This window comes from Rattus norvegicus, chromosome 10 (genome assembly GCF_036323735.1).
Source record: "Rattus norvegicus strain BN/NHsdMcwi chromosome 10, GRCr8, whole genome shotgun sequence".
NCBI lineage: Eukaryota > Metazoa > Chordata > Mammalia > Rodentia > Muridae > Rattus > Rattus norvegicus.
In genome coordinates this window covers 20195883-20219870 of record NC_086028.1, presented here as the reverse complement: position 1 = coordinate 20219870, position 23988 = coordinate 20195883, and the positions used below count along the sequence as shown (strand labels likewise).

Here is a 23988-nt window from a genome sequence, read left to right as displayed (position 1 = left end):
TATATGAAAGAAGCATCAGAAGCCTGACAGGAGAGAGAAGGCAAGCTGACTCGGGCGTGGGGCCATGGTAGTTTCTTGGCTCCCTTTCTATATCATATCCTCTAGAGAAGAGCTGAAAAAAGAAAAAACAACAACCCAGCAATCTGCAGATGCAGTAGGCATGAACAGAAGCATAAGAGAAGTCTGTAGCTGCTATTAAAAGAATTGGGAAAGAGGCAGCCTAGTAAACAAATAACTCCTGGCAATATACACTCAACTCTTGGAGCACTCCAAAAATACATGTGACAACAATTTTTATAAAAACAGAATGAGTAAGGAGCCCGGACTTCTACCCTCACCTGCCTGTGACAATGTGCCTAAATCCCCACTGAGTAAAACCACAGAAGGCCAGGGTGGGGGAGAGGACTTACTCCTGACAGGCAGTGACAGAATCTCCTCACACCGCATGTCATGAAGACCATATAGGCAGTTTGGTTTGCATGATGACAAGGTGTCTCCCTTTCAGTGACATCACCTCTGGGATGAGTCAGGAAGATGGAAGGCACTACTCAGCAGTGAAAGAGGCTTTCTCCTGACGAAGACGCTATGCGGGAAGTGTGACAAGCCATCGCCGGCTAGGCAATACCCATGAGACCTAGTGGCGAGCTGGAATCCCTACTCCTTTATCAGTAATGCAGAGTCCTAATACCCCAGGGATCAGTGGAGACCAGAACAGGGTTGGAAGGCAAAAGAATCCAGAAGATCTAGACTGATATAATATCAGAAATAGTCAACTTTAATAAGGATTATGATGATGATAATAATAATAATAAAGATTAAATCACTCATCCTAATGTGAACAAGAGGAAAAAGTCTTAAAGGCAATCAAATGTGGATTTTCAAGGAGACGTGCCAAAACACTTCTATGAACAGTAGGGAACATATCCTGGTTTTGTGTGTGTGTGTGTGTGTGTGTGTGTGTGTGTGTGTTTATTTTATGTGTTTGTCTATATGAATTTATATGCATTTTGCACATAGATGCCCCTGGAGGCGAGAAGAGGGCATCACATCCCTTGGCACTGGAGTTACAGGTAGTTTTGCTAGCATGTGAGTGCCGGGAACTGAATCTGGTTCCTCTGTGAGAGGCGTTATCGTTCACCACTGCTGAGCTCTCTCCAGCCCTAAAATCATGCTTGCTATAAACTGAAACACTAAAGTTTTAGCAAAGAAACAGAATTCAAAGAGGGTGCCAAAATGGGAATTTAAGAACTGAAAAATACAGCCCAAATTAAGGACTCAGTAAATAGGCTTCATAGCGGGAATAAGGACAGAATACCATAAGCCTCCCCAACTGAATAAAGAAGAGAAAATAGAAGGAACATAAATGAGCAGAGTCTTAGGGAGCCAAGCATCCATGTCAACAGATATCAAGAGAGAGAGAGAGAGGTGGGGGGGAAGGGAGGGAGGAGGAGAAGGGAGAGGGAGAAGGAAAGGGAGAGAGGGAGAGAGAGAATGAATGAGGGAGTGGCTGAGAAAGCAACAGAAAGAAAAGACAAAGCAATGGAAATTAACAAGTGGAAAAAGGCAAAAACCCTACAGATTCAAAGGAAAACAGATAAGAAATACAATGAATTGAGAGAAATCTAGGCCAGAAAATGTCACAAAATATCTGAAAAGTAAAAAAAAAAAAAATGAAAATTAAAAAAAAAAACTTAAAAATAGCAGGCAGGAAACACATTCCCTACCTACAGAGGGAATAATTCAAAGGACTTCAGGTTTCTCATTAGAGACCAAGAAAGAAGCAACACATTAAATCTTTTTTATTATTTTATTTTACTTTGGGGAGCTATGAGAAAAGAATTGCTAGTTCAAAATACACAACCCAAAATATCCTGTAGAATAAAGCCAAAAGACTGAGAAATTTTGAGATGCTGAAAAATAAGGGAATGTCATAGTAAGACACAACATTTAAAAAGTCAAATTCTCTAAACAAAGAATACAAGAAGTTTAGGACAGAGACAAAAGAAAGAATAATGGGCAGAGTACAGCTGTACGTAAATGTATCTCCTTATTAGATTATCCCAATTACATTTAGCACTGGAAACAGAAACAATGAAACTGGTGTGGTTCTTAGAGTTTTTACAGGAAGTACTTAAGACTGTATTCAATGGAAGTGAGTAAAAGACTTTCAAGAAAAATGTAGTCCCCAACTTTCTCTTGAACTGGTGAACTGTTGCTACCAATAGAATATGATGCCCACATAATGCAATGTCTAAAAGGACCACTAAAAGTGCTATGCAGAAAAGAGGCAACCTGAGATATTATAAATAAATAAATAAATAAAAGAAGAATTATAAAATATGTCCGTGTAATCCATAAGAAGACAAAGAAAAGAAAACCAACGGGGGGAAAAAGTAACGGAAAATAAAACTAAAATGACAGACTTCACATAACAATAATTACATTAAATGTGAATGGTCTAAATACACCAATTAAAAGGCAGAGATGGAAGCTTAGGAAAAGCAGCACAAACTCTAAGCTTATAAGAAATAAGCAGAACATTATGTGGTTACCTCCCTCAAACGCTGTTGTTACATGACCTTCCTTTCCCCTTTACTTTTTCTTCCCTGCGCCTTTGGTAAATGTATGTGATGGTTTCAAACCCAACTCAGATGGCTTAAATAAGCTCAGAGCATGGCAGTACTACAACGACATTGGCTTGGGTGTTGGAGCATCTGCCATATGTGTTCTAGTCTTCCTATCTACAAATGAGTAGTTCAGAGAAAATAAACCTTCATCTTGCATTACATTGTTTCTTCAGTGTCTTCTGTCCTTTGAAGTTGAATTTAAACGTTGTCCCTGGCTCCAAAATGTTACACTCTCTTAGTGTGTCTATCATTGTACTAACACTTCACGGGGATTATTAATGATCAGAATAGAAGGAACTAACATTACCCTCATTGTGTGGTGATAATAAAATTACTACATGGAAAAAAATGATCCGTCCACGCTCACACATTTCACCTACCCATTGCACATCTGAGTCATCTAACCCTAAGGCCTGAACTACTAATCCTAGTACCACTAAACTCACAGAAACTTTCTTTCTACAGTGGGACCGTGGAAAAAAGCTCAGAGAAGGGCTTTTACATGCCAAATATCCCTGAAGGGTTTCCACAGACTTGTTTTTCATCTCCCCTCCTTTTAGACATAACTAATCAAACAGTCAATCTGTCCCTTCATTTCCTCAATGAAACATGTCTACAGGCTTAAGCTGGAGGAATGGGTTGAAGTGGTACTACCTCATTCCTCCCAAGGGGCCACAGGGTGGGATGACATCTGGTTCATTTGTCATCATGGCTGATGTTTCCACATTTCATGGCTCCATTTCAGGCCAAAGTAGTCAAGCAAGCAAACCATGGGGGACTCTTCTGTGACAGCCATCTTCTTGGAGCCCTATTGTTCCATGCCACCCCAACTGTGAGGGATCTAGGTCAACGTTTCCCCACTTAGGGCTTTCATGAGGTGGAGACTTTGATGCCTCACCTTGCAGAAAGGGAAGGAAAGGGCAGGATGCTTGGGAGGTGGTGACTAAAACAGCTTTGAGATAGTGCCAAGACCCAGTGGCATGGACTGGTTTTTCTCTCTATGTTCCCTGGAATGAAAAGAGGATTTTTTTTCTAGCTTCTCTCTCCCTCCCACATCCCTAAAACCATCTTTCAGCTCCTGGCAGCGGCAGTGAGCATATCCAGGGATAACGCTCAAAACTGACTCCTTCTTCTTTGACAATAAAATAAGGCAAACCATTTGGCATTCTAGAGGTGCCCCAGTCTCCTGACTCCTGGCAGGGTCCCAGGGGATTTGTGGTCGACAGCTAATCAGAGCCCTGGGCATAGCCATTTCCCATGTCATAGCTGGAATGCTCTCACTGCCTGTCCTTCTAGCTTCAGTTACTCGGCCAGGCTGAAACTATTTGCTCCACTCCCACCCTGTCCATCACTGTCCTTCCTCAGGCCGAGCCTCCTTACCACCCGCGGGATAGATTCTCAAGGCTCTGCATGGGAGAGCAACAAAGGTCGCTCTGCTTTTATTACTGACCCGAAACCCACCTCTCGGACTCCTACAGCCAACAGGTCTCTTTCAAGCACCCTCCTCTTGAGCAATTTCAATGCCAGAGGGGTAAAAAGAGAAAGCAGCTACTCTGGGTTAATCAGACTGGTATTGGAGGGGTGGCCAGGCATGGGATTCCCAAGTGGTGGTCATAAAACAAGCATCATTGTTATTTATGGTTAATCTGCCTAGGAACTAGAAATAGAAAGGTTTCATTGCTCTTCTTCTGCAGGCAATGGGAATGGGAAAGTCTTGCTGATGACAAGCCCAGTGCCACACTCTGCAGGGAGGCTGAATGTAGTGACCAGAAGCCAGACTGCCTTGGTTATCCCTCAGTTGCACAGACTTACTAGCTGGGTGATCCCAGGTAATTTATAGACTGTCTCGGGCTTTAGCCTCCATCTCTGTAGAGTGAAGAAATCCGGGTAAAGGATTACCACACAGGCCTATCACAGGAACTGTGCATATTTGCAAACCAGTGCCTAGCACATGGAGAGTGCTGTTGCGGTGCTCGGAAAAGAAACGCTAAAAATGTGTTGTTCAGCATAGATTTGCAAATGTGGTATTCTGTAAATTCTCACGACCGGGTAGCATTACTCTGCATTCTTTGCTGAGGATGCTCCTGACGCCTTGAGAGTCTTAGAGAGATCCCCGAGGTCGGGTAGTCAGCTACCGGGGTAAGACTGGATGCTGCCCCACCTACTGTTACAATGGTGGGTCTCAGCCTGGGGGCCCCTGACCACCTTGGAAAGTGGAAAGAAATTCAAGTCCCCCCAGCTCCACCCAGACTTCCTGACTCAGCCATTCTGGGAGTGAATCCAGCAATTTGTTGTAACAAGCCCTCCAAGAGACCGGGAGGTAGGATGTTTAAGATGTGCCCTAGATCACTATGTTCCCATTTGAACAGGAGAAACGAGGTCCCTTCCTTCCTGCCCCAAGGTCATTATGCAAAGTGAACATGAGCCGTAGGGCCACTGCCGATTTGGGTGGATCTGGATAAGCTGTACTGTGCTGGATGTCATGGAAACGTCGACTGTGGAATAGCATATCCCCGAATTGTGTAGAAAAGCCAAGTGTAGACACAGTTACCTAAGAACAGACCACCCTGGAAGTCAACACATGAAGATCCAGAGGCTTCAGGTCAGATGAAGCCAGGCCCATTATTTCTACAAGTGAACTTGACGAAATCACTTCATCTCACTGAGCCTGGCTTCCCGTTAGGATGACATCCAGTCGGAGCCATGGTCTGACTTGTGTCTACAAGGTAGAGGCACGGGACTTAGTGGCTAGGGCCAGCATGAGCATCTACAGCCAAATGACCCACGATTCAGCTCATGATGAGAAAGACGGCTCTGAAGGGGAAGAATGGCAACGGGACTTAAGCACAGAGAAACTCTTAGGAGGTGGCCGTGAAAAACAGATCGCTATAGATCATTAGAAAAGGAAGTTATCAGGTACTCCTGGCTGATACTTAACAAACCAAATCGACTTTATCTGTGTGATATCCACTACGCACAGAGACTAGCCTTAAACTGGGAAATCCAACAGCGAAGGTCTACCCCATCCCAGATGTAGACTTCTGATGCTAGGCCCTTTCCCCTCATAACTCACAGATAGGGGGGAACAGATGGAAAATGTCGACCTTAAGATTTTCCCACAGTTCCCTACTGCTCTGGAGGCCCAGAACTGCATCAAAACGAGTGCACAGATTGGATGAGTTATCAGCCCAGAGTGCAGTGGCACGAGCCTTAGAAGGGATGGATGTGTTACGTTATCTGTATCCACAAAAAGGGATTCGTCTCCTGAGCCACGAAGGACATGGTCATCTCTCGGTCTTGTCACTTTCAGGCTAATTTCCCTGTAAAGCCTCTGACACTTTTTGACCTATTAATTCATCCTTACATTTAGGTAGAAACAATGTCCGGGGACCTAGAAGACAGGAGACAAAGGGGAGAGCGCAAGGAAGGGATCATGGGAGAAGGTACTAGGCCCATCTCCAGTGAGCCCCGACAGCCCTGAGCCCACCAGTGTCCCAGTGATTTATACTCTGGCAAGATGTTTTAGCAAATCAAGATGCTTGGGATGTTCTGCTCAAAGTGGGGGGGGAAGCAACCCCAGACATCTAAACAGACCACATATTTGTGAGTCTAGCTTATTGTTTTAGAATTTTTGTGGAAGGCCTCTAAATGCCACCCTCAGACTCCCCACCGAGACTGTAACCGTACCGAGGAACTGTAAGGCAGAGAAGATGGAATGGAGACAGTTCCTTTGACTGAAGTCCCTTAGAGCAAGCTTTCCTTCCAAGCTCAAGAAGCATGGTGTGGCAGAGGCGTCTTCACCAGCAGGAGCAGCAATATCCTAGATCCTGTTTTTTTTTTTTTTGTTTTTTTTCCCAGTTGTCTCAAGTGCCAACTTTCCTCAAGGCCCTGAGGTACACTCCTACTCAGTCCCAAAGTATACACCACTGAGTGACCCTGGCTTCTTCCCATGCTCCCTGAGCTGATCTGTTGCCCATTTGACTCAGTCTTGTTCTGGGCTGTCCTAGGCCAGCGCCCTTCCCTGATGGAATGTGCCTCTGGTTTCCTGGATCCAAGCAGTCTTCCTCTCTAGCAAGTCTGTTTCAGGGATAGCAGACCCTGGTTTAGTAGCCAGCTGTCTACTTCAGTTAAAGTACAAACCAGCTAAGGGCTCTGTCTCCGGTATTCCCAGGCATGGCCACCCGTTTGATACGGCACCCCAAATCTGAATGTGGGGGAGATATATAGACTCAGGCTCACTGGGCATGCCACAGCACCTACTGTACTGTGGTCTCCGAGGCCCAAGTCAGCAAGCTGCCTGCTGGGTCACCCTGGGCTGGCTGCTGTTGTAGCTCACTTCTGCCATCTGTCAAACAGGTATGATCAAGTATACTAGGTAAGTATTAAGAAAGGTGATGCATATCTATAAAGCGGAGAGGAGATTAGTGAACTGGGAAGGGGATAGCCTTTTAGAAAACGCCTGACCCATTGGTCTTTCAAGGGGAGGTACAGACTGAGAGGGACTGCCTTGCCTATTCCTCAGGACTGTTGGGAGCAACAAACCATGCAGAATACCCTCTGAGGGCCACCTCAGACTGGTATATAGCTCAGTGGGCACTTGCCTAGAACGAGCCTGGGATTCCACTTCCAGGACTGCACAGTAGAAGAGAGCTGAAGTAGACAGAGGGAGAGAAGGGGGGTGGGGAAGGTTACTTGTCAGGAATCAGAAAGTGACAGTGACTTCATTACGTACTCTGCTGAGGTCAAAGACACCTGGCATTTCTTAAGGGCATACTCTGCACTGGGCTTTATCCTAAATACTTCCGGTTTATTTCAATCACGCCCATCTGTATCATAGCCCTACTGTATAGATCCCTTCCCGGATTCATTGAATCCCTCATGTATGCATGCGTTCCTGAATGTTGCTCTTCCCTTGGCTACCAACACGGTTCCTTTCCTCAGCTTCCCCAAGTCATCAGAGTCACCACCTTGCAAGGCCCTTCCTCAACTGCCCTATCTAAGACCACCCTCCACCCCCTAACCGCCCTCCTTCTTTGCGGGATCATCCTGCAGGGTACATAGATCCATGCACATCTTAGCAACCTCGTGGTTCACCATTTCTCATCCATACGCCTCCCCCATTAAGAATCCCACCAGACAGACCGTTTGCTTTGATCCACTCCCATCCTCAGACCTAGATCGGAATGGTCTATCGGGGCCTTACACTGAGCAGTGCCTCAGAAGGCAGGTGTTGACTGAAGAAAGCCCCTCTCCTGGCAGCCATCGCCTCACTGGCAGGAACTTTCTGGCTTTGTTAAAGTAACTGGTAGCACTCATCAGCTGGCCCCGGTAACGCTGTTGCTTTGTGAGGCCTTACTCTAGTAGCTCCCTGGCCTTATCGATTTGTTCCTAGTTTCTGGTTTATTCTGTAACTACCAAAAGCTCAAGGTTGCTTTAAAGAGAGAGACACAGAGAGAGAGAGAGAGAGAGAGAGAGAGAGAGAGAGAGAGAGAGAGAGAGAGAGACAGACAGAGAGACAGAGAGACAGAGAGAGAGACAGAGAGACAGAGAGACAGAGAGAGACAGAGACAGAGACAGAGAGACAGAGACAGAGACAGACACACAGAGGGGGGGGGGGAGGTGTGTCTTCCTCTCCAAGAAGGTATCTGTGTGCTCTCGGTCTCATGGAGAATCTGGAACATTCTCTCAAGAGCCTTTCCACACAACCAAGCCTGAGGCTTGCTTGGTCCCAGGCTGTGCTACAATATGCTACAGAAAGTACCCCATGTCGTCGTCCTAGCTAGCTATCAATGTGTCCACTGCACAGATTAAAACAGCAGGGCCTTGAATAATCTACCCAAGCAGCAGAGAACTCAAACCCAGGCAGGCTAACTTCTAGTATATTGTCCTGCTGCCCCAAGGGTCAGCCAACTCCCTCTTGAGTAGGTCTGTGTGAATACAGCTAGAGATAAGCCAAGGAGAAGAAGTAGCAGAGGGTGGTGAACACTAGGAAGTGGCCCGACCCAGGGCCCATCCCACTCAAATCACCTGTCGCCCTACTTCCTGGCCTCACACCCGACCCTGGAGACTGAGTTGCAGTGTTCTGTTCTTGGTTATGAGAACAACAATGAGACTGACAGAGTTTCCCACAGGGGTTCACCATCCTCTCCAGCAGAGAGCCTTTGCCCTACATCCCAGGATTCAATCCCTCATGTCTTCCCGGGCCTCTCATCCCAAGCACAGGTCACCCCTTCCTACAACTCTGGCCTAACAAGAAGTCTCTGGAAAGCAGTTACATACATGCCTTTGGAAACCGCTCATTTCCAAACCTGCACGCCAAAATAATTTTTAATAAGGTGAAAAATAACTTCTTAGAAAATAATAAATATTCGGCAGCCCTGCTTTCTATTGTTTCGAGACAGCACACAGGGACTGCTCAATAATTTGGTTTTAAATTTCTGTGCCTTGGAGACTTCTGACAGAGGGAAACTGCTCTCCACCAGCCAGTCGATAAAAATAGCAAACGTTTACGGAGCCCGCGTTAATTAACTGCTATGTGGGGCTATGAGCTCTACACGCAACAGCTCTACGAGGCAGGTGCTAGGATCCTACCTGAAAACAAAACCAAACACAGAAAACGGGGAAAGTTGGCCAAGACTCAAAATGGTCAGATCAGGGTTCAAACCCAGGCCTGCTTTTTACTGTTGCCGTGGGTTTGCATGTGTTACCTGAAAGTACTATAAATGTGACCCTCAACCTGACCTTTTGATGCTGTTGGGAGGCAGGGCCTTTGAACGGTACTAATTCAGATTAAACTGTGGCCATAATGGTGGAGGCCTAGTGATGGCCTTATCAGATGAGGAAGACACAGAGTATGGTGAAACACACATGGAACTTCAGCAATGGGTAGGCTGGGACAGGAGAATTGCCCTGAGTTCAGAGCCCCTTGGACTACAGAGTAAATTCTGGGCCTGCAAAAAGAAAAAGTTAAAAGAAGACAGGAGAGGAAGAAAGCACCTGGTGTTTGACTTGCTCTGGTGGTTTGAGTGAGAATGGCCCCCATAGGTTTATAGGTTTGGTCCTTAGTTGATGAAACCATTTGGGACAGATTAGGAGATGTGGCCTTGTTGGAGGAGGCATATCACTGGGACAGATACTCTGAGGTTTCAGAAGTCTCTCTTTCTCTGCCTCATAATTGTGTCTCAAGATGTCGTGTCTCAGATGATGCCCTGGTGTCAGGCCTGCCTCCCTCCCACGGTGATCCTGGACTCACTCTCTGAACATATAAGCACCCTTCCCCCAATAAACTCTTCCTTCTTCAAAGTGCCTTGGTCATAGTGTCTCTTCACAGCAATAAAGAATAGTTAAAATACTTGTTCTGTCTGGCCCCATGACATCTTCTGACGTTATGGTCAAAGAAGAAGTCCCATGACCCCTCACCAGATACCAGCAGAATGCATTTGGACCACACAGCCTAGAGAACTGTGAGCTAACCAAGCCTTCATCCTATCAAAAGGATTCAGTCCCAGAGATTTAGGGATAGCACCACAAAGAATACTAGCCAATGAGCTTAAACCATAGTCTCTCATCATCCCGTTCAAGCCCTCAGCTATCATCAAATGGCCAAAGCCTGGCTCCCTGACCCTTCAGGGATAATAGCGGGAAATAGAAATGCAAACTGTAGATGCTTCTTGATCCCTGATGTTGGGACCGCCATCCCAAGATTCTGTGCCACAGAGAACTTGGGACCACTTTGTACTGTCTCCTTTTCTTCACCATGACACCTAGGAATCTGCTGATGGGTCTTTGACTTAAGATTCCTTTCAAGCAAGCCAGGTGGGGTGGTGTATGCTTTTAAACCCAGCAGTTAGGAGGTAGAGGCAGGCAGATCTCTGAGTTCAAGGCCAGCATGGTCTACAGAGTAAGTTCCAGGACAACCAGGGATATTCAGAGAAACCCTGTCTAGAAGGAAATGCCCCTACACACACACACACACACACACACACACACACACACACACACACACACACACAGAGAGAGAGAGAGAGAGAGACAGAGAGACACAGAGAGACACAGAGAGACAGAGAGACACAGAGAGACAGAGAGACACAGACACAGAGACACAGAGATAGAGACAGAGAGATTTCTTTCAAGCTCTGTGACCTCAATGAGCACAGATTCCTAAGTTACACAGATAGTGCCATGCTGATTAAAAGTGCTGTGCTGACTGTCCTTTCTCTGCAGGTACCTCATCTGTACAGTAGATGCATGAGTCACACCAGAGGTGACAATATCTAGGACTTGTTACCATGGGTCTCAGCATACCATGTCTCAAAGCCTCTTTGAACTTGGCTGTGACTCAAAACCCTTGCAACATTTTTACCCTGGGCACCATTACATAATCCAATCTGGACAATCTCAAAGGACTCGTTAAGAGTCATCTATCATCCTGCAGTGGGCATCCAAGTATACACTGCATGAAAACACACATTTTTTTCCTGAAATAATGGAATCACTTTCTGTGACACAACTAGAAGAAAATGCATTAGCTAGCTGCTCTTGACCATCCCATAAGAGAATGTCTTGGGCCTAGTGGATCTCGAGACGTCAAGTTAGAGAGAAAGGCAGACGTTTCTATGATTTAGTTCACCCAAGAGGAGATTGCTGGCAAGTCTTTATCACAAACGGGTCCCTGCCAGAGAACCACTGCTGGTTCGGCTGGTAGCACACCCCAAAATCAATAACGATACTAAGATCTGGAGACCAGAGGACCTAAACTTGGAGAAGATTCTAGGCCACAAAAAAAAAAATACCCTGAAATAAAGTAGATGTTTCAGGTAAAAGCAGATTCCCACCATTTCTCCATTGACTCTGGGCAGAGGGATATCAAGGCTGACCTTGACCATGAGGCACAGTGATAGTGGTAACTTCAGCCTCCACAGAAGGCCTGCCTTACTGTGGTCTGAGCAGGGTGCTGAAGGGTCCCTTCCCCAGAGAGGATAGTTCCTCCTGGCACTGGGCATCCTGAGATGAGTGGGGGATGCTGGCATGAGGCCTTCTCTACACTCCTCTACACCTGTACCCAAATGACAGCTTTGGCTTAGCAGGAATGGAAATGGAGAATGTTCTTTGCAGCTGAGCAGATCACACAGACTCCAATCTAGGGATAACTCATGTTCTCTCTACCACTAATCCAAAGGCTCTGAGGTTCCGTCGGAGCACGTGAACTATTTATATTGTTGTGCACCCTGTTCTTTAGGAGGGGGGACATAATGCCTGCCTACTTTTCAAGGGTAGAAGGACAGCAGACATTGCCCAAGCCCTATCAGATACTTGGTTTCTAAAGCCAGCCCAGGGGATCAGAGTCCACGAGGCTCCTGTTTCTCCTCCTAAGCAGCCATGGCCCTGCCCTGTGGAACTGATCACTGGGACATCACTGGAAGACAAAGAAGTGTCCCTAGATATAAAGTCCTCAAGTAATACAAGGTAACCAAGAAGGGTGTCTGTGGGCAGTGGGAACACTAGGGGTTGTCCTGTGAAAGGGTGCCGGGATGTAGCTCTGAGATGTTACCACTGGGGCATTGGGTGAGGCAAGAAACTTGAACTGTTCCGTCAACTCTAGTTTTAAATAGAGTCGATTCATTTCTTAAAAGACTGTGAAGGTCAAATGCAATACCTCTGGAAGCAGGATTTCACCTTGGTATTGCCCCATATAATCTTTCCTTAGGGCAGGGACTGGCTTAGTGGCTTAAAACCTTGTCCTGAAAGCAAGAGTTGGGATCCTCAGCATCTGAGTGAATACCAGGTGAGGAGCATGGAGGCCCATCTGAAATTCGAGCCTTAGAAGGAAGAGAGAAAGGATCCCCAGGGCAATGTGGCTAGTGAAACTGGTTATATCAGTGAGCTCTGGGCTTGACTAAGAGCCACTGTCTCAAAGAATAAGGTAAAACAGAGATGAAAGATTCCTGATATCAACCTCAGGCCTACGTACCTACACACACACACACATACACACACATTTGCAGAGACATGCACCTGTGCACACATGTTCATCCACACACGTACAAACATGCAAACACACATTCATGCGTACCACACATGCATGCACTTGAAAAGGAGAAAACCAAACAAATAAATGGACAAGAGACGAGAACTACAAGTGTCTGAATTCTTCTAAACCCCTTGCTTTACCCAGTCAGGCAGCTCCTAAACAGGCTGGCTACTGGCTACTCTGTACGAAACCTGCCCAGGACACAGCACAGTTATGTACTCTGTTGTTGGGAGAAGAATACAGACACACAGGAAACATCACATTTAGTAACAGCAAAGATGCACGGCGATGTCATGAAATAATACCAAAACTACCAAGAAGGTGTCACCAATGCGGTTCTGATGACCACACTGAAGAATTCCATGGACAGACGGAAGCAAGGATCTCTGTCAAGTGAGGTAGCCCCAGTGTGTCCCTTCTCTGAATGGGAGGCTTTGAGCCCCAAGAGTTGTGTAAGCGCAGCTAACATTTGCTGAGCGCTAGGCACGGTGCCAAGTGCTTTGTAAGGATTACTGCCGTTCGGGTTTGCAGTAACTCTATCATCCGGGTTTGCAGTAACTCTATCACAGACAAGTCTCACTCTTTAAAATCCACACAGCTCTGTTGCTCGGCTTGGCTATGTCTGGAGCAAGAAGGCTGGGCATTCCAAGTAGGGAGGGTGGTCAGTAGCCAGATCATGGAGCGGCATGGACAGAATAGGTGAGTGTGTGTCTAGGAGAAGGGAGGGGGAGAGGGCAAGTCTGTACCGTGGCTTGTTCACATGCTTATGCCTTTGCACTGGAGCTCGGAGGTAGCAGAAACTTTCCCAGGGTTGCCTAGCACTCCTGAACTGAAGTTCAGCAGAGGAGAGTTGAATTGGCAGAATTCAATTCCCCTAGAACGAGTGGGACACCGGCAGGTCTTCTGCATCCGGCTTTGCTTGGGTTTTTTTCTCTGCCCGCTGTATGGGCTACAGGAAGGCAGCCGAGGTTGGCCTTCTACCTGCAGCACAGCTCAGCACAGCCCAGCACCTGGACTTGTGTCTTATGATCTTATCGTTGCTGGCAAGAAAGGAGGGGACAAAGTGGGTGGGGGCCTACTGAGCTCTTACTGCAAGCCAGACAACAGCTAAGCTTAAATATATCATCACCCTTGAGTGTCTCCCCATCTCTGCCTGACTCTATATACATTTACACTGTGGCCTTTAAGAGCCAAATCCTGAGCTCTCATAGCAGAGGGAAGGTAATGTGACCACATGTTTGTCGCTCTCCCTACCTTCTGCCCCCAGCAGGCAAGCAGCCAAGGAGTCAGCCATGTTGGCTCCATCATGTGCCTACTAGCTTGAGCAAATTATCATTCTAGGACCTCACTTCCTTCCCAATGAAATAAAACAGAAATAACCACCTTACAAGAGACAGGAGCACCGAAGAGATTCTGCAGACTATGATGTTAAGAATAACCCCTGGTGCTTATGGGAGGCATAGTGCAGTGGTTTTGATTGTGTGGTGGTTATTATTATTATTGTTGTTGTTGTTGTTGTTGTTTTACTATGGTTTTCATCATACTCTCCTGTCCTCCCAGGCTCTCATCTCACAAACTCTGTGTACAGTTGCTACAGACACCACAGTGACTCCCACGAGCTTGTGGACAAACTAAGAGAATCCTTTTTGCTCCCCTCTCACCTAAGCCTAGAGAAGTGTTTCTAAGGGTATCAGAGCCACGGTCCACCCACCACATCAGCCGCAGAGCTCACAAGGAAGTGACATGGACCACATTCTTACTTCAGCTGACCATACCACACGGCCTAGGAAAGCCATGAATACGCTCCCTCCCTACCATCCAGGCCTTCTCTTCGTCTTCCCCCTTTCTCGTGACAAGCCCTTGTTGTGTTTCCCAACACTGATAAACATACTCTTGGGCCTGCGCCACTTTCCGCCCCAGAGTGAGTGTGGATTGAATAAAATAAGATCCTTTCATTTCTTCTCTCGCTGGTCTCCTCCGACTTGGCTGCTCATGGGCCCCCTTTCATCAGCTCTCCTGCAGAGAGGCCAAGTATGGATCAATTCTCCCCTACTGCCAAAGCCTGTTCTCTTGGTTTTCCCAGGGAAACAGAAGATTCTGATGAAATAAGATAGAATTCAGAGCTAGACGAGCTATGAATCCCAGGTCGGAATGAGGAAGCGGAACCTCTACTTTTCTCTTCTGTCAAATGGGTTCATGGTACCCACTAAGCCACCTGGTCTGGGGCTGAGAGACACCACAGCAAGAGGATATTACAGTGACGAGATGAGGGACCTTCCAGGTTCTTCGACAAGGAATCTTCTGGAAGAAGAGGAGTGACCCATATGTATCTCTCTCTTCATCACAATACCAAAGAACTACCAAGACTTTATCGGTAGAGTAGGGTCCATCAACTCACACATGGATTGTAACGATTTGTGCCTCAGCGACTACACACTCTCTGTCAGAACCGCGCCCTATCTACAGATAGACCACTGCAAATATGTAAATGACTGACCATGCTCCAATAAATTGTGCTTTCCAATCACAGGTCGCAAGTCGCTAGACAGGCCTTCGAATGATATTTGCTCATTTTTAGTAAGGGTTCAGAGTTGGCGAAGGGCACACTCCTTCAGCCAACCTCCTGTCCACACACACTATTCTAGAAACCCACCCCATGTGAGAGGCAGAGCTGGTTCAAACCAACAGAACTCCCCTTCTGCCTCAGAGAACCAGAGAATCTGATTTATAGGCGGGACGATTTGTTTCAAGCAATTCTGTCAGTGATTACACTGACTTCCACTAGCAGCTATGAGGTAAGTGATTTGACCCTTTCCTCTGAGTAATATTCCCCCCACTGAAATAAATGGAGGGTGTCTTTCTCTCCCATAAGCTAAGTATTATTTCCCTCATCACACAAGGCATGTGCAGAAGCTCCCAGCTATTAGCCTATCACTGAGGCAATCAGACCTCCAGGAGCCAGGAGTAATTTACAATAGGGAAATAAACAGGGCCCCAGATAAATAAATAAGAGGCCTGGGCTGGTCCAGGGCCTGCAAAGATTAAGTAATGAGAGTATCTATGGAAAGATTTAGTGTTAAGTGAGGTAGGGCCAAAGCAGCTTCCTATGGAGGAATCAAATTATATCACTGGAAAGAGATCTTATTGAAGTCCCTCATGCTGAGAAGGAAAATCAGCACTTCTTGGGGAGGGAGGGAGGGCTGCCATCATTAACATAGCAATTTGGGACTCCACACTGAGGCCTGGCTAATTAGCTGCAGGTAAGTGGGTTATATATGGCCCTGTGAGTGGGGCTGGGGCACACCAGTGAGCCTGCCCACCAGGAAAACCTGGTCAGTTCTTCACGAGTCATAGGCTGGGAAGTATTTTTTAAATAGCAGGAATCCCTTAGAAAGCAGAAGCAACCAGCTAGTATAGGAAGGGGATGCTTCTGGTAGGGACTCCCATTTGCTATGGAGATTCCTGGGGCTGGCTTTCCCCATGTGTCTGGACCTAGAAGTGGGAAGTGCTAGCTGTGGGAAGTGGTCTCCTCCCTCACTTACTCTAAGCAGACCTCTCCTCCTCTTCCCATCATGGGTGGTCCCAGCATGTCTTTAGATGGTGCCACCATTCTTTTAGCATGAAGAAAGAGTGTGGGGTCAGGGAGCTGGCCTCCATTCCTCTTTCTGATCACCTAACTTGCAGACTCTTTTCCTTGAACTGGCTCTCCAGTGAGGTCTACCCTTTCAGTTCCCTGCCTGAAGTATGTCATGACATGACCAATATGCTTCCATAGGACCATGGAGAAACCCTTTATGGGTACAAATCCTTGGTTTCTCCAGCAAGTCTTTTTTTTTTGCATCTGCAGATAATTAAATGATTAATAAAGACCACAGACGACATATTTCTCAGGGGTGATGGTGCCTGAGAAGTACATGACTCAGGCATTGGTAGATGAAGTGTCTGAATGCACATTTCTTTTCTTAAAAGACAGTTGCTACTCTGGGCAGCCCAGACCGGGCACACGTCAATCCTCCATGTCCTAAGCTAATAGGCCTCTTCCATGGTTTTCCCATTACTTCCTGAGAAATCATGGCTAAGGTAGGCTGTGCTCAAGACCAGAAATCTGAGAGGTAGAGATGTGGGGTCCCTTTTTGCTGTATGACTCAGTTTTCCAACAGTGGAAAGAGAACAGGGGTCTAAAGTTACAGAGGGCATCAATGAGTTCTGGCATTCTAGGATGATAAATACCAGAGCTGTCATGGAGGAGACAAGGTCTCATGCAGAGAATAACTCAGAACTGAGCCCGTGTGTGATCAGAAATGCTTTCACTGGCCTTGGGAGGATCCTCCCTTTCCTTTTGCCCTCCTCCAAATTCTCTTCCTTTGTTTCGCCTATTCTTTAAACGATCTCAGCCTCCACGGACAGTCATCTCCTCCTTCATTACATGGGATTAGAGGCGGCAATGACATCGGGCTACCCACAACAGGGGCACCTCCCACCGACATGGGACAATGAAGAGGGTCCCAAGAGCCCACGTTCTGTAGTGTGGTGTGGGAGATGCTGCACGTTGGTGGGTTTCCTGGAAGGAGAAACAGAAGAACAACAAACGATAGGTTGGCGCTCCTGATTACACAGCACTGCTGTAGAGCTTCAGAGAGAGTCGGTTTGGAAAACATTCATATTTTGATGTCCCGGAGTGGTTCCCGTTTGATTGGTTTAGAAGATATGGTTCATTTCAGCTTTGGACTCATTCACCAGATGTCTTTCAAACCACCTCTGGTTTAGATCCCAGATCAAGAGAAAAGTAATTTGGAAGTTTAGGCCAGTGTTTAGTACATTGGCGTGATCTAGCCTTTTCTCCGTCCTTTCCCTCCTTTTTCTTTCTTCTTTTTCTCCCCTCCGAATCAAGTTTGATTTTAGTGTGAATCCCTCTTGGTCCTTTATTTTTAAGCCTTCTCTGAGCAGAGGCTTCCAGTAACTGGACGATCTCTTTCAGTGCCCACTAGAAGTCAAAAATCAACGAGGCCTGGAGATGAAGCCAACAGTTTATCTTTCCATTTCATTTTATCGGAGAATATTATTCCCAGACCTTTGAAATAATCATCAAAACCAGCGCTCCTCTCCTTGGCTCCGAGTGTTGCGCACTGGCTCATATCTACTAGATGGGGAGCCTCCCAGGGCCATTTCTCTCTGCGGGGGTGGGGGGGAGGGGTACCCACTGCCCAAGCGTGAAATCCTGCCTGCCGTGACCTTATCCTCTCCCTGTGTGTTGCTTACAAGCATGTAAGACACGGTTCTCTCTGTGTGTGAGCATTCGTAGGCACACTGGTACATACATGTTCTTAATGAGTCTTCTGGGGCATTCCGGAACAAGGAAGAGAGAGATGGAATTTGCAACAGAAAGTACCTCTGACCCCACCGTTGAGAAGAAGAAGTCACCTTTGAAGAGACTGGGTTTCTCTTACTATTATTCTTATCTCACTTTGAGAGTTTTCCTCTAATAGCCACCATGTGCTAGATGCCAGCGTGGATGATTCAGAGTTAATAAGACAAACAGCATCCAGGCCCCCAAGATGCCTACCTCCCATTACAGGTGACAGAGCAGAAAGTAAACAAGTCATCAAACAAATGAGCTAGAGAATCCAGGTGGCAGCAAGTGCTCTAAAGAAAACAAAACAGGGTCAACCTGCAGACTGTGACCAGTAAGGGGGGAGATCGCCATACACCACACACAGAGGGGCCAGAAGGGATTTCTCAGGAAGGAAAGTTGGAGCCAGGGCCCTGCTGACATCTGGAATCTGCATATTCCAAGAACAGGCTGAGCCATCCTAATGACAGGAGGAAGTCCCATGGGACAACAGTGAAGTAGGGAGCAGCGGCCTGAGGTGCCACCAAAAGAGGGGCAGGAACTGGATGGTAGGGTATTGGAGTTGGCAGGACCAGCCGTCGTTACTCGAAGGTTTAATTTGTGCATATGAGGAGGTCTGATTTCACTCAAAATGATGATGACCGGCGATGGCAAAGGAGAAGCAGCAGGTTAGCTGCTGAGGAGGCCGTTGGTAAGCATCTCCCAGAGAAAGGGCAAGCCTACTCCTGGGGTGATGGAGCCAAGACAGAAGGTGTTCCACAATTGGGAACACAGGCAGAGAGCAGAACTGACAGTCTCCTGACCTTCTTGCCAGTGTCCGTCCACAGGGCCAGGGACACAGGGGGAAGGGTGGGTGGTGGGGGTCACGTGCTCCCAGGGAAGCCCTGTCTCTGCCTGCTGCTTTCCGGTCTCATTAGACCTAATGAATCCCCATCCTTCACTCCCATTTCAATAAAGGAAGTGCTCTGCAAATGGATGAGGGTCTGCAGAGAGCGCCATCAGCAGTGAACTCGATAATGACTATTTCCTAAGGTAATTTCGTTCGGTGCTTGAGCCCTAAGGATCTGGCGGCTGACGGTGCTTTGTCCTGGGTTCTTAAGAAAGAACTGAAGTCCCTGAAGGTCTCAGAGAGAAGCCTGACCCAGGCAAGTCTCTTGCAGGAAACAAAAGCGAGGATTTCTCCAGAGACCGGGAAACATTTGCAGCGACGACTCATTGTCTCTGATACAGACTCATCATAGCAACACCATGCGCCACAGACACCAATTATAAGCCAAGGAGACGGTGCATCCCCACCATCGGCTACTGCCTTCACAACCCCAGTATCACAGCACCCAGCATAGCATTACTCAGTCATTGGAGCTGCCTTACCAAGGCCCTCACTAAAGCAAAACTATACCTATATTGGGGTTCAGAGCCTAGAAAGGGTTTTGGGGTTTTTGTTTTTTCCTGCCTGTATCTTGTGTACTATGACACAGATATGTGCGTGACATGGTATGACATGTACACAGGCATAGTACAGTGTGTATGTGTGTATGTGTGTGTGTGTGTGTGTGTGTGTGTGAGAGAGAGAGAGAGAGAGAGAGAGAGAGTGTGTGAGAGACAGAGAGTGTGTGTCTGAGAGAGAGAGAGTGTGTATGTGTGTGTGTGTGTGTGTATTATTCTATCGGTGTGCTCTAGCACATAGGTATGCGGTCTGTGTTTATGTTATTCTATGTGAATGGGCATGGCATGATACATGTATCTGTGTGGTATGCTATAATGTATGACTATGGCATAATAGCTATGTGAGAATATTGTGAGGAAGGGTGTGTGTGTGGTATGTGTGTGTGGTGTAGTATGTAGTGAAGTTTGCTATGGTACAATTACATGTGTGTTGTGATATGACTGTGTGTGGCAGAGCATGACATGTGTATGGATTATATGGTGTATTAGATGCATGCACATGGTGCTACATGACATGTATAGATGCCAAGCATACATGAATTTTTAAAGATTTTTTAAAATTGTGTCTGGACACTTTGCATGCATGTATTATGTGTACCATGTACATGCAGGATCCTGCAGAAGACAGGAGGCGTCGGTTCCCTGAAAGTGGACTTAATAGAAAGTTACAAACTGCTCCGTGAGTGCTAGGAACTGGACACAGAGCAACCAGTGCTCTCAACCACTGAGCCATCTCTCTGGCCCCAACCATGCAATTTTGAAAAGGAGTAGGCAGCAGAGAGAATGATGGCAAGACTGGGTTATTGTGAAATTAAAAGATAAAACTTTGTGGCCCAGATTTCGATACTGATACCGCAGGTCATCAGTTTTAAACATTTACTGAAGTTAGATTTCCCTCAACACTTTGGTTCGCAGCGTGGTGTCCGCTGCACCTGACTGAGATGAGGGGAAATCAGTTCTAGCTCACTTCCTAGAAATGGCTTCCCCCCCTCCATCCCCCATAGTGGCTTCATGGTCTTCGAAAGGCTGAGGTGTTTCCCTGCTCAGGGAAATGTCTATTTTGTGTCTATTTCCATCAAAACCTGACTCGTCAAGTTAAAAAAAAAAATCAGGTCCAGAGCTCTAGACACACAGTAGAAGCAAAACCATTGGTTCCCTGGCAGGATGTCCCACCTCTACAACCAGGGAGAACTCTTGGCTACACAACAGGTAGTGCCAATCAAGGGGAGGCCACACTTCCAAGCAGACTTCATTACCACACACAAGGTAAGGAAGAGCTACAGAGCAACTACGGGGGGCGGGGACAACACATCATGAATTACACAGTAAAATATTATTCTAAACCATGAGTCAAAATCGCAGGCCCTGCACATCTAACCCAGGCAAGGAATGTAAAATTTACTTAAATGTCTCTATTTCTGTTTGCTTTGGACAGTGCTGTGTTATCACAGTTTTGCTGTTTTTAATATTAGATCAACACGTTCGTTCCGGGCCTCAATCTCCAAGGCTTGTAAATGAACTGTAAACCTTAAGAATGGATTCTAATGCTCAAATCTAGGGACGTGATCCCCTAGGAAAGCCAGGAGAAAGGAAAGTTACAGGGGTGTTGTGTGTGTGTGTGTGTGTGTGTGTGTGTGTGTGTGTGTGTGTTTATAGCTTGAATTTATTCTAGAGTCTGGCATATCAAATTAAAACTCTATTTGTTCCCGAGGGAGATCCCCAAACGCAGGTTAAAAACGAGAGATGATTGTGCTACAAATATTTAGAAATGTTTGATAGTGGTGCTGAATGTAGTTTTAGAACTCTATTTCAGCATTGTTGAATATGGATATATTTGTATCATTCAGATAATGCAAGAACGCGTGTTTGGGGTCTGCCCACCTACAAAGGTTATTTTTCTATGTAGAAGGCAGTAGCCTCATAATGATTGAGTCCCTAGGCGATGTCTATCTCTTACGGACCATGAGGACGCCGTGATGTGTGTGAAAGTTGGCTCTGGGTTCTCATGTGTAACGAATACCACACTCTTTATCTGCACATTCTTGGGAATGGCCATAAATCCCTGTCTAAGTTGGCCAACTCCGCCGTGTGCTGCAGGGTGCTGAGCCGCCCTGGTATTGTGCACCGAGCGCTTGGCTGTCAGGGTTCCAACTCTGAAGGTGGGTCTCAGCCAAGGAAGCCTGAGAAAGAGCCAGGTGGCAAGAAGCCCAAATTCACACCCTCTGGGTTGATTAGACAGTTCTTGGTTCTAGGCACCCCAACAGCACAGGGAAACAACACACACACACACACACACACACACACACACACACACACACACACACACATACACACTCAGTAGGTAACCGGAATATTCTAGCTGTTTCTAGTCATACAGTCTTATCCCTGTGGACTGGGCAGAAATGTCACGAGGAACTGACAATCCCGAGTACAGCAAGGTATCATCTCTCCTCTCCCCCACCACTCATATGCATATGCAAACACATACCCGTATACATATACAGAGAACGTATTGGGTTACAGAGACTTCCCCCCACCCCGTGTGAACCAGGAAACAAGTCCTCCTTCTCATCAGCTGTTTGTCAGCAGCAGCTAAGATACGGGATCTTTTCCAAAGCCCTCTCTTAGGTAACACCTTTCCCCAAAGTTTTCCACTTTTTGTAGCGATCTGGCTGTTCCCAAGGGTTTACTATCAAAGGGACCACCTCTGTCCAGCACTGTTTGTCAAAGGTTTGACTCTGGCTTTCCCATTGGATCATTTCTATCTCTGGAGCCCATGGCATGACCCGAGAGTGGCAAACACATCCACAGAAAACTATCTTGGAACCCCCTACTAGGCAAACCAAGAAAACCCTGTACCTTCCAACCAAAGAAAATACTAAATCCACAAAATCACTTAAGCCACCCTTCCAAAATGAAGGAGACTCGAAATGTTTTAAGCAGCAACCTATAAGAAACTCATTCTGTGGGATGTCTCACATTCCACCCCGTGGTTTATTCTCCCATATACCCCTGCCAGTAATATCAACCAGATGTGGCAGAGAAGTCTGTGCAGAATTGTAAAAGTTACAAGCATATTCTGCAATTCCAAAGCGCTGTAAACTCACAGCTTGCTTTTCTTTGCCTCTTTGGGAAAAAAAAATTAAAAAAAAAAAGATTCCAAACAATTTCCCAGTTGCCAGAATGCTCTCTTGTCTGATACTTTGGAGAACTTTCTTGTTTGCCCAAAGGGCTAAAGGGATTAAAAATGTAAAATCTAACTCCTACCTCTGGTAAATGGTAGGGAGTCCAGAAAGGCCTACTTACGAACCTGTTTGCTAGATTCTTATCTTTTAAAATTTCGTCTTAACGTCGGAAATCTCTGATACGAGCGTGTATTCATATATGCCCACAAAAATGAGCATGCATACACTCAAAGTACTGAACAAACATTTTGCCAATATGTGATTTTCCCCCCTCTTTCTCAGTCCCTAAACCATTTAAAGTGTGTCGGAGGTACTTGACAGGGTGGGGAAATAAAGCCAGGAATTGTAAGTTAGAATACCCTGGGTTTATTCCTTGTGGTTAGATGTTTAGGCTTTAGTTTCAACTTCTGTGTAATGGGCACAAGGACACAGCCACTGCAGGTCTTTTATGAGGAATTGGAAAGTGTATAGGCTGTGTAGCCAAATGGAGGGGCTCGAAGGATTTCTCCTCCAAAATCCATAAAGAAACAGGGGTTATCCTAGATGGGTGTTTCCTAAGGTATGGCCACATCCAACGCCGCATTCAGCATCCCCAAGCATGCCTATTTATAAAGTCAAATACCCTGGTCCATTCCAGATCCAACAAGCCAGGAGTCAGCATTAAAGGGTGTCTTTTCTGTTCGATAAGAACGAAAGCCTACCCTTGCCGTGTAGAATTTATAGTTCTGGGCCGTCATAGGGCACATTGTTTGAAATTTAGATTCCCAGGTTCCATCTCAGACCTACGGAGCCAGAGTCCAACTTCTAATAAGATCCCCAGGAGTTTAGATGCCCTGCCAAGAAGCTAGTCCAGACCAGTGGTTCTCAACCTGGGGGGTCACAACCCCGGAGGTTGTCAAACAACCCTTTCACAGGGGTCGCATATCAGATATTTACATTATGAGTCATACCAGTAACAAAATTACAGTTATGAAGTAGCAACAAAAATAACTTTATGGTTGGGGGTCACCACGACATAAGGAACCGTATTAAAGGGTTGTAGCATTAGGAAGGTTGAGACCCACTGGTCTAAACAATGCTTGGTTCTAATACTATGTGGTATAGTCTACAGGACAATTCAAACCTTCTCTCCAACATTATGGTGAGGTTTTCTATGTTCATCTGGGCAAATCCTAGACAGGGAAGGGGACATCACATTCTCCATGTCTACTCTCCTGGTTCTGGCTTAATTTAGTTCAGAGATCGAGAACAAGAAACACAGGAACACAGAAGAAGTTGGAGTAGAAGTGGGGTCAATACTTGGAAAATAGAAAACCCAGGAGTGACATGATACCCACTCACATTCATGAC

The 23988-nt window shown here is 46.3% G+C and overlaps 1 protein-coding gene and 1 long non-coding RNA gene across 2 annotated transcripts in view; both read right to left on the bottom strand.

Annotated features, from left to right (window-relative positions):
* Slit3 (slit guidance ligand 3) overlaps positions 1-23988 on the bottom strand; it is a 584776-nt gene that overhangs the window by 440834 nt on the left and 119954 nt on the right.
* LOC134480775 (uncharacterized) overlaps positions 1-23988 on the bottom strand; it is a 55023-nt gene that overhangs the window by 23560 nt on the left and 7475 nt on the right. The window contains exon 2 of the long non-coding RNA XR_010055585.1: positions 1-23988. This exon is cut by the window's left edge and continues 23560 nt beyond it. This is a non-coding gene — a long non-coding RNA (uncharacterized LOC134480775).